This window comes from Homalodisca vitripennis, unplaced genomic scaffold, assembly GCF_021130785.1.
Source record: "Homalodisca vitripennis isolate AUS2020 unplaced genomic scaffold, UT_GWSS_2.1 ScUCBcl_131;HRSCAF=1313, whole genome shotgun sequence".
NCBI classification, from domain to species: Eukaryota; Metazoa; Arthropoda; class Insecta; order Hemiptera; family Cicadellidae; genus Homalodisca; species Homalodisca vitripennis.
Genome location: NW_025776243.1, coordinates 28754 through 40347, shown reverse-complemented (window position 1 = coordinate 40347; position 11594 = coordinate 28754). Strand labels below are relative to the sequence as shown.

Genomic DNA, 11594 nt, shown 5'->3' with positions numbered 1-11594 from the left:
TGTATGATCTGATACATCTTGGTGTAGTCATCAATCATAATCTTATTGCCCTTTAATTGTGACTGAGATAACCAACGTTGACGAACATCTGTTTTGTGCTCTACCACTGGTTTTAACTCATACTCTGCTATTTTTAAACATATCAGAGTATGAATTACAACCAGCGAGAGAGCAAAAACCAGATGTTATTTTATGTTATGTTATTTTATAGGTTATTAAAAAATTCTATTTTTAAACATAGCAGAAGTTATCAATCATATTTTCTTGCTCCTATCTGTACTAAGGTAAGACTACTACGTCACAATACTTCTCGTAACAGGCTTTGTTAAGTTTGAATGCAAAATTTCAAATCTGTGAAACAACAAATCAGTAACACTAACAGTAACATTAGGTGTATTAGGTTAATAGATTACACTAAAAGGTAGTAAATTTGAATTGTCAGAAGTACACTTTTAGACCGCTGTATGCCTCTCAATCCTTCGGTTATATATTTTATAATTAGGGAAACAAAGTCAATTATAGAAAGATTACACTATCAGGTAGTACATTTGAATTGTCAGAAGTACACTTTTTAGAACGTTTTTATATGCCTCTCAATCCTTCGTTTATATATTTTATTGATTAGAACAGCAAGGTAAACCCAAATGTGCCACAAAAGTTTTATACCGTCTACGTTATACTATAAGTAGATTACAACGGTCAAATGTAGACGAGTTTTGCCCAATGTAGGCTTCTCAGAGCCACATATGTATATTTTTGATCTTGTAGCAGGGTATTAGATAGTATGGCATCGTTAAATATAGATTGTTTTTTGAAATTAGAGTTACTCCGACATACTCAAAATGTGCAATAACCCCCAGTGGTAAGTTTACCTAATCTCGTGAAGAATGGACGTACTCATTGATTTTTAAAATCTGTGTTTGGTGGGTTAGATTATTATATAGGTAATTATGGTTGTCTGTGATTTTATTGATATAAGATGACTAATCTATAAAATTTAAGACCTGATTACAACCGTTATCCATTTGAAAGATTGTCTAAACAACAAACCTTTAAATGTCAAAAGATAAGAAAGGTGTTGGTGTTAATGTGACATTAAGTAACATACAAAATAAAATTGGATGATGCGAAAGTGCTCTCAACTTAAATCTGAACGGGTCTACAGTTTATACGCTAGGTTCAATGACGATACGTGCGGAGAAATTGAACCTGATCAGGTCTTAGGTTCAACGGAGGTTCGAGACATACTCAGATGGTTACATAAAGAAATACGCCTAACAAAGTATGAGATGATATTGAATTTGAGGAATAAAGAGATAAGTGTTATGTGATATCTCTGTTTTACTAATTTGTTCGAGCTGCAAGTGAACATTTCTTAAAATATTTCTTAAACCACAATTTACTCCATCTTGATACTTTTTATTGTGGTACTAATTTAAGTGTATTGTAAACTATATATACAACAAGTTATTTTATTCAGTTTCCAACTGCAAATTCATCGTATCCTGATATTAATGGCAGACAATTTAAAAAAATGTCATCTATATCTCATGAGTTGGACTGATTTATGATCGGATACATCCTGTTGTAGTCATCAATCATCATCTTCTTATTGCCCATTCATTGTGATCGCGATCGCCTGTATTCAGAAACATCTGGTTTTTTGCTCTTTCGCTGTTGAAGTTCATACTCTTCTACTTATACAAACAACAGTAGTTATCAATCATATATTTCTAAATTAAATAAATTTCCACGTATATTTTTTATCTATGCTAATTATAAGCCATTTATAAATGTTTAGCGTTTTTAAAGAAACATTGACTAATTTTTTAATTAAAACTTAATTTGAATGAAAATTTTGGGAAAGAAATATTACGATTTAATTTTAAATTAGATTTTGGGAAGTTAGGATAAAAATGAATATGTAATCCTTCGGCAAGTTACTGCTGGTAATTTGAAATTATTAGGGAGGCGGTTCACTGCCTTAAATTGATCAGAACTTGTTCTGCAGTTACATTAGTTCAGAGAAGGCTATGGTTCTCAGGTTGGATATGGCTGGGGCGATGATAGAACACCGCGGATGTCCATCATAATTGTTGGGAAGGGGAAGTATATAACTGCCAGCTCATAATTTTTGCCCTTCTTTTGGTAATTTTCGTGATTTAAGTTGATTACAGTGCGCCGTGTTTATAAATTTTTTCCGCGAGGATTTTGAGGAAAAATTAAATTCATAGACACTACAAAGCAATCTGCAAAACTGATTCTTGATGAACAATAGAGCACAATAGAATCGTACAAGTTACATTTGGTTCATACTTGCAAGAAAAGTGAATTAAAATTTAACTTTGTTAATAACTTTAATTGAGATTTGGAAATTTAGTAATTTATTAATATTTAATTGGAACTGTTTTATTGTGAATTATTAATTTGAAATTAATTGAACATTAATTATTTTTTGAGAGAGCTGTATCTGAATTACAAAGACTTGAAAGTTAAGGTACAACTAGTGGACAGAGAAGTTTGAATTTTTATTTTGAATTTTGAGCGAACTAAGAAGTCAATTTTATTTTAGCTTTTTCCAAATGGCATTTTATTTTTATTTGAAAACCTTATTATTATATTTTATAAGAGAGCTCTGATTTTTAGTTTGATATATTTCATTAATATTTTTATTTCTTGCCAAAGGACCTTTAAAAATTATTAATTGGTTTATCAATTCTTTTTGGAAAATTCTGAAACATTGAACTTATTTTCCAAGTTTAAAATAAATCCATTATTTTTATTTAGAACTGTGATTTTTATTTAAGACAAAACTGATAACATTTAATAGTTTTTAAATCTAGTAATAAATTTTACTGAACATTCACTCGGAAGTTACTAATCAAAACAAATTTATATCATCTTGGATATATGAATATTAATATCTACAATTTAAGTCGTTATACAATTGTAGAAGATTTATAACATACAGGAAAACATATGTTTTTCAAAGGTGAATTATAAAAATAATTGTTAATAATATTGTATGATTTTCTTACCAATTAGTTACATACTAATTACAAAATGAATCCCTTAACGCAATGGATTCTATAATATTTTTGCTAGCCAATGTTTAACTAACAAAAACAAACTGAATGGTTTGCCCACTCGAACTTCTACATGAATGTTTTTCTACAACCGACGGTGCAAACCTGTATGAAGATTTCTGGTACGTGTGAATTATATTTTTTTGTCATACAATGTTAAATTTCCCTTCTTCCCAAGATCAAGAAAAAAATTTAAACTGTTTTATTTATGGTAATTGTTAATTTACTTTGATTATTAAGGTGTTTTAGAGGCGTTGCTGCTTTTGCCTCTGTTCTGATCAACCCAACTTTTGTCAAAGACAAATAATATAGGTTTAATGTTATTAAACCTTTACCTAAAACAGTGTTTGTGTTAAAATGTAAAGTTAATGTCAGATTACTTTGTCTCTTAAATCTGCACTTCTAGCAGTTACGCGCTTATTTTCACGCAATTTAGTAGGCGTTGCACGTGTATGACCACTACTGGTTTGAGTGAATTTTATTTCCGACGCCAATGTTGAGTTATCCTTGTTGCCACGATCAAGAAAATACGTTATAAAAGTTTATATTTATGGCTATTCTAATTTAAATTGTTAGATAGTAACATTATCTTTTAGATCTAATATTTAATATTTAATTAAAATTCATAGCTGAAAGTACGGTAACAATGACACCACTATTTGTATCCTTTTGAACTGAAAAACATTGTTAAGATTTTAGAACATTTAGAGCTGGAATTAATACTTTGGTTAAAAACACAGTCCAGCGAACTTTCATGTAGCATAGTTCTTGCCGACTACTTCAAATGGAATCTTTGGTGTCAAATTCTGACCATTTTATGTTTTGAGATATTTTGTAAAATATATAAGTGCTTACTTAATCGCTGAAATCTAAAACGACGTTTAAAATACTTTCACTCACTATGAATGTAAACAAATTTAAAATAATAAACAATATTTACACATAGCAGTTGATAAAATTAGAAATTCTCTTTTACTTAATATTTAAGAATTTTAGAGAGATTATATTGTTACTTTAAAGACTTGAGGGGCGTAGCCTGGAGGGATTTTAGAAATAAAAATATGCATGTATTCATCTCAGCGACCTTAAGAGTCTGCATGTCAAATTTCAGCGCAGCGTTTGAATAAAAAATCAAGTTAATTTTACAGACAAAGAATAGTTTAAGTAACGTTCGATAAATAATTAAAACTACTTAACATGCTTATTACTGCTCATATTTAAAATTTGAATGATAGAAGATTAACTAATTAGATAATTTATTTTAAACACAGATAAAAAAGTTAGCGCCATATACATTTAATTTTTGGCTATATAACAAATGTAACTGTCTCGTATTTTTAGTTTCCAATTCGCAGGCGTTTTTTTTTTAAACTGTGATCTAAATTAAATTGGTGGACCACACGTTTTTTCACTTCCAGGAATGAAAAATATATACTAGCTGATTCTCAGCCTTACTGAATATCCATATAGAATTTGGTTAGAAAATCGGTAAAGCCATTTCGGAGGAGTAAGGTAACTATCATCATGACACGAGAATTTTAAATATAACATTTTCATGCAGTATTCTTTAAAAGCATTACTTTTCTTGAATATGAAAAACTATAAAAGGAATAAAAAAAAATGTAATTATGGAGTTTTAATGAGAAATATGCTAATTTGACGAATTAATTACTGAAGGTCTCCTTACGGTAAGTCATTACTGACTGAAATTTAACATAAAAATTAAATGACTGTTAAAAATATGCAATTAATATTACACACTTATGAAGCTAATGTATAGTATAAGTACATGAAGATCCCTTGTTCAGGTTAATGAGGCGTGTATGTTCTAAAATAGAACAGAAATTTTAACCACTTAATAATTTTAGTAGTAGTATTTTTGTTAATTATTGAATATTGTTATATTTTCCAGCTGAAATAACTATTTTCATAAGGGTTATTTGAATTGCACTACTTAATTATTTAAGGATATAAGGGATTCAAAGTTTAATAAAATTGTACGTTATTATTAAGTTGTATCGTTAGAGCCATATCTATGCGGTATATAATTTTCGATACGTAATATCTTATTAGATTCTATGTTCATAACCGTATTAACATTTTAAATATTAACAACAACAAAAACAACAATTCAAAACTTTTCATTTAAAGATTAAATAATTTTTGTGTAGTTACTTCCAAAAGATAATTAATGTTTATTCTTAATCTAGAAGTTATATGTAAACTGTGTTACACTATAATAAATACATTAACAAAGTATATAATGTAACGTGTATTATTCCAAACTTTTTCAACATTTAAAACACACATACTACAAACAGAACTGATATTGAGTGAAAGACATAAAGACAAATGTATATCTATTTCTTTCAGGCTCATGTACCCTACTAGGGTTTTGTAAATTTAGTTAACTGTTAAATCAATAATTTATTCACTCGTAATAATCACAAGTTAAATTTTTAGAGGTCTTCTCGTTTCAATTTCTGAGACACCCGATGTTATGGTCCTATTCCTTGGACTTAGAACTTTACGTTGTTCTGCGGCAAATCCCTCATATATTTCTGATGATTACATATTACTGTTTAATTCCTCATACACACATGGTTTAGGATATGAAATAGTTATTGAAGGATATATTCACTCCCTGTGGTATTTTAACCAAAACATATGCATTATATAAAAATTTCAAAACTACCAATTCAAAATATAAATAATTCCAAACATTTCCTAGAAACTATACATTATTGGTATTACTAATTTTTATGATGAATTCTTACAAACTTCATTGTATTTGAGTTTGAAAACGAAACTTTATAATATGTTTATCGTATGTCTAAAAGTGTAAAAAGCAAAGCTACTTAGCATGTCTACCCAGAGTTTTCGCTTGAATAGTTAATACAGATAAAGCATAATAATAAATATATAAGGTTAAAAAACAACAAAGATCTCAATGTTCAGGGAATTTTAATAGCTCGTCCATATGTCTTACACAAAGGAAATAGTTAAACCCTGGGATAGCTAGCGGCAGTAGCAATACCGCACATGTTATTGTGGTTCCTAGCCATCATGACGTAGCCGTTCATGCCCCAGTCACTCCCCCAGGAGTTCTTCACCAGCCAGTAGGCGCCGCCCTTCTTAGCTGAGCTGTATCCAACAGCCAGAACACCGTGGTCCAGAATTAAAGAAGAGCAATCGGGATTCTGGTACACTCCTGGACAACAATGTGAGCACATTACGTTATGAGGACAAATACACGGTTAGTCTAGTTGTCACAGGTAGAGTTAGTTACTGCAGTATGAACTTACCACTCATGTAGTGTTTAAAGGACGTGTGGTTAGCGTCAATGGCGACTGAGATCGGCCCAACCGTGGCCACAGCCTTCTGCAGAGCCTTCTCGCTGCCTGAGGTGATGTCAACATATCCATTGTCGGTGGCTCCCTTGTTCTTTGGGTCGTAGCGGCAAGTGTCACTCTGTAAATAAAAAACACGGTTTTTGTTTTAATATTTTGCTAGATGCATCTAACATTTAAATGTTAACACTGAAAGTAAAAACAAGCCGTGGTTGACTGCAAACGTTCTGTTGCCATTAGAACTGCCGCACACAAGACTACAAAATTCCCTTAAACATTTTTTCCACTACTATAATAAAGTAATAAGTAAGAAAAAGCATAAAATATGAATTTTAGCAATATTTATTATGTATGTATAGTATTAAGAGCCAGCAAGCGTTTTTTTTTTTTCTAATACACATATCAACAATTTTTTACCGATTACAGCCACATCCCATCAGTTTGTATAAAAGACATTTGCACAATAATTTAGGATGTTTTTTGGCAGGAAAAATAATTTAAATTATATAAAGAAGTGAGCTGGATTATTTACGTACTTTACCCTCATAGGGGTAAGATGCCTCTGTGTCAATGCCCTTGTTCTTTTTCACGTAAATGAAAGCATTATCCATGAGACCACCGCGACATCCTTTGTTTCCTTCAGCAGTTGAGCAGTCCATAAGATTCTGTTTCACTGAGTGACACCAGCTTCTTAGTCTTCAGGTAGTGTTGACCCTCGAGACTTCCAGTCTGTTAAACACAACGTCAATTCAAAACAGTTTTATTAAATATTTATATCTGTTTGGTTACTAGCATAGCTGAGATGTCAATATATCACTAATAACCTATAGAACATATTTTTATAAAAGCTCAAAGACTTACAGCACTGAAAGCCCAGCAAGATCCACAAATTCCTTGGTCCTTGACTTCAGTGACAGCTCCTTTCTTCCTCCAGTCCACGTTCTTAGGAAGCCTGACGTTCTCTGAGTTGTCGAAGGCATCTCCAGTCCTCTCAAGTCCCTCAGGGCGCTTGTAGCCATTCATCATGATCACGAACTCCTCGGTGGTCTGTGTGGGAATTGAAAAATTCATTATTTTCACATTGGTAGGTAAATATAATTGACAAAGTATTTTTGGGAATAATAAAAATATTAAACAGCAAAGTTTCTGGTTTAAACCCCTAACAATATTAAAACACTTGATAAGCGATTTACGTCGGTTCATATCCATAGAAAGAGACACTAATTTTATATATTTCATCTTAGAAACTCTAGTGTCACTAAGTAAAATGTAATTGTAAGTACTTCAGACCTGTAAATTAACATGAGCATTTGTAATGTTCCGACTATCGTGTAATCGAAATTTATTTTCCGTTTAAAAACTAAAAGGCTAAATAATTTATAAACATAGAATAAGGTAACCAGTATCCCGCTTAGTGTCGTATGGAAACCCGTGCAGCAGGAATACGTGGAATGGGGAAATAAGTGAATATCACACATTTGATAATCAATTTTACGTGATTTTCCAGAGTGGCTGTCAAAAAAGGATCTGAATTTTAAGAGTATTACTAAGAAATACGATAATATATGAGTACGAGATATAAAAAAGTGTTTGATTGCCGAGTCCAATTTCAGTTCTCCGTCCATTTATTGTTTTGTCTGCCAAGTTGGACTCAACATTCAAACCGAATTAACCATTCCTACAATTGATGTTCAGTAATTATATATGTTTTTTTCCACAAAATAATAATTAGACTAAATGCTAGTCCTTAGTAAACCTTAATCTATTTTACTTCAGAGAGGTAGTCAAGGGTGATAATATACCTCTAGACTTTTTGAACGTCATCTTCGTCTAGTCACAGTGCCTATTACAGTTATTTTTTAGTGTCCCCTGGTTCGCCGATTAAACAAAACATTTAACCCTTAAACTCCCATTGAAGTGATTCAATGGGTCTTTGCTTCTTGTTTTTCATATAGAATTTTATTGTATATATACATATCATACATCACATACCAACTTTTTTTTGTATTATAAGTTTTAAATTTATTGTAATATATATATAGCAATATATATATAAAGCAATTTTTTTTATTCTCTATATAAATTATAAGTTACATTGTACCCCAATTTTATCATACTATTGTAACTTTTATTGTATGCGGTATGAGTTTGAGAGGTAGAGAGGGCTTGATAGCCGTAACCCCACCTCTTTAATAAAAGCAATTTTCTTATAATTTAAAAACGTAAATATTTTATTTTATTCTCATGTTCATAGGAATTTTTAATTTATAAAAAATCTAAGTAATAAAACTGCAAGGTATTTAAAAAATATAAATTTTTGTAGGAAAATTATTTAAAATATCGTCGGTATACAAAATGTTTTAATATATTTCAATATATTGAGAAATCCTTAAACGTTCCTGCGATATATTTAATTAAAATAGTGTCTAACATATGACTTATATCATCATATAGTACATCACATATCATTATTTGTTGTGAACCTATGAGTGTTTATTTACTTACCAAATCGGAATATTTATTGATTTCAACATCAAAAGAAACTTCGCCATTTTCAAACTTTTTATTGTGCTCTCGTACAAACTGCAGGTTTCCAAGGAAAACATTCTTTCTGTTCTCTTCTTCTTCTAGTGTATCGTATTCTCTTTCGTGGGCCACCTAAATTGTAAGTGTCTATTAGATTTGAAATATCAACTGTTACAAATTTAAATATAATCTAACCTATACATATACAAATTTTAGTGTCTATATTAGTAATTGAATATTTTTGGTTGGGCATTTTCTAATGTTTGGGGATTTATTGGAACGTAAATTTAAAAATTAAAAATTAGAATAAAATTAAAAAGAATGATAAAAGTTAACAAAGTAATATTTCGTTGAAACAAACTGTATAAGCAAACTAAGTTAACTAGGTTGTGTGTGTGTGTGTGTGTGTGTGTGTGTGTGTGTGTGTGTGCGCGCGCGCGTGTGTGTGTAGTGTATATATATATATATATATATATATATATATATATATATATGTATAATATGTATGTATATGTGTATATATATATATATATGTGTGTATATATTCTTAAAGCTTTTATATATGTTTGTATTATTTTTTAACAATTCATAAATTAATTATTCTAAATAATAAATATTTTGTTACCATGTATTTTTTATTATTAGGACGCACCACATACATTTATAAGTATCCTATATACTAAAATGTTATTATTCTAGTGGGTGTTTACTGTTTTCATTACTTTTGTTAAACATAAACATTTTATATAGACCTAGTTGATTTCACTTTTAACTATCCAATGAATCTACAGCAAGTACTATGTGTATAGTGCTGTTACAGTAATATTGTTAAGAATTTTAATAATTTAATTAATATAATCTAACTGCAGTGGGAGACAGCTATATATCCTCCAACTCTTGTCCACGAGATATAGTTCTGTCTGATTATAAACACGAGATCATAATCACGCTTTGTCTGGAAGAGTTCACTTCGTTCTATACAATTCTACATAACCTTCATGGTCTAAATGTATTCTGTATTACCTTGAACAGTTCCCATTGGGCATGATCTTCCTCGGAAACTTCCAGAGGATGGGAGAGGGCGACGGCCACCAGGGCAGATAGAAGTAAGAGTTTCATAGTTACCTGGAAAAACAGTTTGATCTTCAATTTGTTATTAGATATCAGCCACTCCATCATCGTATTCCATTGATCTAAATAATACGCAATTGGTGTCGTAAACCAAACCTTTTGTATTTTTAATTATATTATTTTTAAAACTTTAAAGTTTAAAACGTTCAATGATGGTTCGGTAAACTAGGAATGCAAATATTAAATTTTGGATTCATGTGCAAATTATATCAAAATAGATGTATATTTAACATAACACTTAGACAACATTGTTAACACAAATTGTTTGTTCTTGTAAATACATGAATAACTTAAATGTAATAATAATATCTCATATAATAAAAGGTAATGATATTATATTAAGTATATTCTGTTTAGGTTTATACTTAGAAGGCCAGGTGATTTAATTATATAAAATACAGTATACTATAGAAATACACCAATTTACCATTATATAAATTCATCTCAGGTAGTGCGTAATACAATTTTTTTTCGTCGAATTCTCATGAACAACTTACAAAGCTAGAAACAAAAGTAACAGTTTCATTAGATATATTGTAGAGAAATACTGTATGAATAGTGCAATGAAGAAGCCAACACTTACCGTAAATTGTCACGACCTCAGGTTTGGGTTGAGCGATGTGTAGTGGATTTTGTCGAGCGTCCGTTTTATATTGAGTTTTTCGGACAAACGACCTCCGAGCATTATCTTGAGTGCGATGGAACATTCCTAGATATTCTTTGAAAATACATCAGTCAAGAGCACTTCACCAATTTGCTCTTTATCTATACCGGACTTGACAAGTGAGAACGGGATTCTCTGGGCGTAATACACTATAGATTCGCTAAGGTATGCCTGAAGTGTTATTCTTGGAAAATACACAAATTCTGAGATTTCCTCTATTGTCTAGGAAGATGACTTTACTCTTGGTATTTTACAATTATATCTAAAATAACACTTATAATAATAACAGAGAAAGAAACCATTACCGTACTGAGGTACTTTTTTTGTAGAAATGTGTCCTTCGTTATAAGGCAATTATAGCCCACTTTACTTTGAACCATGCAGTTTATGTAACTAAAAATTTGTATAATTGAACAATTTCGAAACAAGGACTGGTTGCATTCTTGAAGCTCTTTTCTTATTTGAAATTATATATTAATTTAAACAAACTCTCCGATAATATAAGTTTTATTTTTGTGAGGCCTCTCGTGTGTGTGTGTGTGTGTGTGTGTGTGTGTGTGTGTGTGTGTGTGTGTGTGTGTGTGTGTACATATAAAATATTTAGCACGTAAAAACATTATATTTAAGTTTATTTAAATTACAATTCACTATTCTTACTAGGTTAATAGTTTTGAAATTGTTCTTCCATGAATCACTAATATTGTACTTCTGAAATGTAAAACGGACAAATGTTTTATGAGCTTGTGCTCATTGCTACCAGACGACCATGTAAAATAAAACAAATCATGTTTTTTTAATTTGTATCGATTTTGATCTTTTTTTTTAATATTAAAACAT

At 30.4% G+C, this 11594-nt stretch overlaps 2 pseudogenes; both read right to left on the bottom strand.

Annotated features, from left to right (window-relative positions):
* LOC124370362 overlaps nt 1–11594 on the bottom strand; it is a 77245-nt pseudogene that overhangs the window by 38778 nt on the left and 26873 nt on the right.
* On the bottom strand, nt 6089–10081 carry LOC124370359 (annotated as a pseudogene).